Raw genomic sequence first — 4605 nt, forward strand, 5'->3', positions numbered from 1 at the left:
AACTTCTCATCTAAGAGATTCAAAAGTCTAAAAAAACACGAAACAATTGAACCTAGAATAATGGATTTTCATAGATGAGTATCATCATAGATTTTTAAGAAAAATCTATAAACCCTTTAGATCCAATGAACAAGAATCCAAGCCATGCATGTATAAGCATTTGAGAGGAAAAACATAGTACTAGAACTCCAGGCCCACTTGTAGACCAATTCTGCAACCACTACTAGTACATGCATCTAAGAGAGATAGGCTATCCAAAATCTTCTAGATCATCCAATGATCAACTCCATAACCTCTATGCATTCTAGGTAATAAAAGAGAAACCTTCAAATACCCATGCATCAAGAGTTATTCTGCTATCAACCAAGAGCTCCAGATCAATGTCATTTCAACATGACCAAATCTATTTTATTTGTCTTCACCATCCTTCAAGAAATGTATGTTGTCTCCTAAAAGAATAAATCAATTGCAAGACTTCCACTCATAAAAGGATTAATTATCAGTAAATATATTCAAAAAAAACTTCTTAAAGCTCTGTAAGCTAAGAAATCTTAATAGAAGAATTACCTAGAACCAGAAACTCTGCAAATCCTCACATGCAAGCAACATGCAATTCACAAAACTAGGCTCTGATACCAATTAAAGGGAAATAGAGAGCACCCCAAAAAGTCATTTGAGATTAGTATGCACATCATGTATCCAATAATTCCTTGAACAAATTCTAATAAGAAAATACAAGTGCATACTACTATGCCATAAAAGCGGAAAAAGACATAGTTGATTTCCCAGGATTAAAACCTTAAAGGAAAGTGATTGCAATTTACTAATCTAAATAAATTTCAAAAACATTATGACATACAAATTATTATTCTACAATCATGAAACTAGAAGAATGAGAAATACTAGAGAACAAAAATATACGTGGCAAAAATCTTTCTAGGTAAAAAACCCCACCCTCCAAACCATCAAGCTAATCTATTATTCAACAATAAGTTACAATACATTTTCAGCCTTCACATGGAGATTTACATCTTGCTTCATTCTAGAGAAAATCTGGCAGCATAATCCTATGCAAATAACTTCTCCTCTCTCTCACACACTCTCACTATCTACAGCCCTCAAAGTGCTTATATAATGCACTTTCCATTTTAGGGTATCTTCCAAAGATAGCTCTTACACATCATAGGAATCTATCATAACCATTTTAGTTATGATATCCTTACACACTATTAAATATTCTAAAGATAGCTCTTACGCATCATAAGAATCTATCATATAAATCCATCATAAGAATCTGTCATAGAAATCTATCATACGAATTTTTCATAATTCAAGATGTCGATACATGCAAGTGGAGTGATACGTCAACATGCCAACTAGAAATGTAGACTCACACTTAATTACATTATTTGCAAAAATAAACAAATAATAAGAACAAGAATTATCTAAGGTTGAGACACCTTATTCCTAATAATGGATACTTAGAGATAGTGGTGATGTTGATTTCTCTTGGATTAGAGAATTATTTTTTGGGATAATTATTTATTTTCAGCAGGAGAGTGTGAGAGGCATTCATCTAATATGGACTTGAGAGGAGATAATTCTTAGATGAGTCTTAGTTGGAGACTTGGATATCTTGATAAGCATTCTCATTCCCCACTCTTGGTCTGCTTGGTGGTTGGCTACTTGAGAGGTATAGCCCATTGTTTCTCTTAGGTGTATTATGTTTATGCTTGTCTTTCATGGATATAGATCTTGAGCTATGCTACAGGAATTAGTTCTAGAGGGTTTATTTGAGAGATGGTTTAGCATTGGTTATCTCCATTTGCATATTTTTTTACGTTAGTTGAGTTTGGGAGATGGTTTTATATTGGGAACATTTCATGGATTAGGAATGATTATTCCTTGATTTAGGAATGGTTTATGAGTTTGATCTTCTTGTGAGAGGCTTACACCCATGATTAGTTATATGGTTTGGGTGTTGTTGTGGCTTCTTGTTGGGGTTTTATGGAGGAGATCATACTTGCATAATTTACATCAAGAGGTGTGTGTAGAAGGACATGATACAAGTTATGATTTGCATGGTTTCTCTTTGGTCTTGGTTATCTTCATGGATGTTCAATTTCACTTATATTGGATTCAAGATTGTGATCACTAGTTTGTGCTCATGTATGTCATGTAAGAGATGACATGGTTATTCCTTTATCTCTTTCCTATGTTGTTTGTGGAGAACTTGAAAGAGTGTTGGAGACGTGTTATGAGGGTTGTTCTTGTAGGCTATTGGTTTATGTATTGTGGATGTCCTTTATACTACATGGATTTACTTCTTTGAGATGTTGTGAGTGGATCATTTATAGATTTGACATTATCTTTTGCAGTGGGAGCTTCTTAGTATATATGTGGTAGGTATTTCTCTTGAGGCTTGTGATTGTAGGTTACAAATTGGATATGTTGATGATGTGAGATTCACTTGTAATACCTTTGGAGGTATGGATGGTTGGATGAGTTTGGCACTTGTTGTAGGTGCTATTTCAGCTATGGATATTTTGACAACTACAGATACATGTGATTACCTTTGGATCAAGTTTTTGTGCTTGGAATTTCTATGGGTACAAGATTTTATGATCTTCTAATGCAAAAAGTTGGGTGGATTTCTCTTTGGATGGCTTCTATGTATGTTCAATTGTAGTGGCATAATAGGAGGTGAGATAATCCATCTTTGAGATGCTGGATACTTTGATATTGTTGTGGTTACTAGGATGGAACACATGGTCTACTCTGATCCATGATGGTGGATGTGCTAGGAGGGATTATTCCTTTGTTCATTTATGTGGCTACAGATTGACCCTATGCAATATATACAACAAGTGGAAGATTATTAAGATAACGAGTGTTGCACACATTGCATAATATTGTTATATTGTATTATTTTATTTTTTTATGTAATGTTGCACCTAGATGGACATGCAACATGTAAAGATTTCCATGGGATATAATTGATGAGTTGTATTCTAACATTGTGATAATATTTCATGTAATTATTTAATATTGGGGAAAAGAATTAAAATTTCTAATGTTAAATGTGGGGTCAATGAGTTAGGTAGCACATGGTTTATATAATACCACTTGGCAGTTTTGTGGGACTTGCTACTATAAAAGTAGCCACAAGGGTAGTTGTTGGTATGTGAGAAGACAAAAGGGAAAAAGGGCAAGAGTCAATTGGAAAAGGCTTGACAGGTTTGCCAAGGGAGAATTTGTGAAGGTTGGAAGCATGACATGATATGTTTGGATTCATGCTTGTTCACATAGATTGCTTGGTTGTGGCTATGGCTTTGAAGGCTTCAATGGTTGTATTGCAATTGTTGTTTTTTTGAATAATACATGGTGATGGATGCTTTTGGAGGCTAGGTTTTTTCCTCAATGAAGGTTTCCCATGATATATCTTGTGTCACAAATTTTGTGGGTATGTTGTCTATTCTCTTGTATGTGGATTCCAATTGCATATTTATTTCAGATTTATTATGGCTTATGTCAAAATAATTATATTATTTGTTTGAAGTTTCCTTACAAGACTAGGGGGGGGAGAGAGAGAGAGAGAGAGAGAGAGAGAGAGAGAGAGAGAGAGGGAGGGAGGGAGGGAGAGAGAGAGTAGGGAATAGGAGAGGGTGGAATAGGGGGGGGAGAGAGAGAGTGTGTTGTTGATGCGAGTTTTGTGTCACTACATAACATATTAGTAATTGGATGCTTGATACAGAATATCAAATACACAATTCCTCTCTTGAAAAGTTATCTCTCATGGGACATGAGTATAACTCCAATGTTCCTTACACTGTTGGATACTCGCTCAGTTTTATCAATGTGATTTGCTGGTAATCACGTAGGTGGCCTTATGTTTTCTTGTTTGAGAAAAATTTGGATCTTGGTGAGAAAATGGAGATGGTGGTTCGGTGTGAATGCTAGATGATGTTGATGGCGCGATGATGGCAATGTAGGGTGAATGGCGATGGAAGGTGAGAATGCCGATGTTTTGGTTTACTTCTCTAACTAACCTCTTCTAAGCATGAAATTTGGCTGCTCAACTACTCCTACTCCTAAGAATGAAGGTTAGCAGATGGACGGGGATCAAATCTAATGAAGGCTAACCAGCGGCCCTACCTCCATAGATGCAACACTTCAAAGGAAAGTAAACTAGATCACCACACAAAGCCTCCCAACCAGCCGCTAGGATGCTAGTGGCCTAGTGTTGACCCCTATCAAACATCTACCAAAGCTACCATGCAACTATCCATTTTATTTTACTCTTACTCTAACAACTTGAAATGAAATTGCTTCAACTTGAAAATAAAATTTAACTATGTGGAAGTAGAAAACATGCAATAACACCCAATGTTCTTAGTCAACATGCAATGAAAAAGAGAGCACTTTGGTATTATTTTCGCAACAATTTCTCCAACCCCCTCCTTTTACAAATGAGAGCCAATGGCCTTATATAGAGGTCCAAAATACAATGGACGGTAGAGATCAAAACAAGATCGACGATCCAGATTGGATCTAAAAACCCTAATTAGGGTTGCCACCCCATCGGCCAATGAGAAGATGCCACCT

The sequence above is a fragment of the Cupressus sempervirens genome, chromosome 8 (assembly GCF_028749045.1).
Source record: "Cupressus sempervirens isolate cs-2001-9-10 chromosome 8, ASM2874904v1, whole genome shotgun sequence".
Classification (NCBI taxonomy): Eukaryota; Viridiplantae; Streptophyta; class Pinopsida; order Cupressales; family Cupressaceae; genus Cupressus; species Cupressus sempervirens.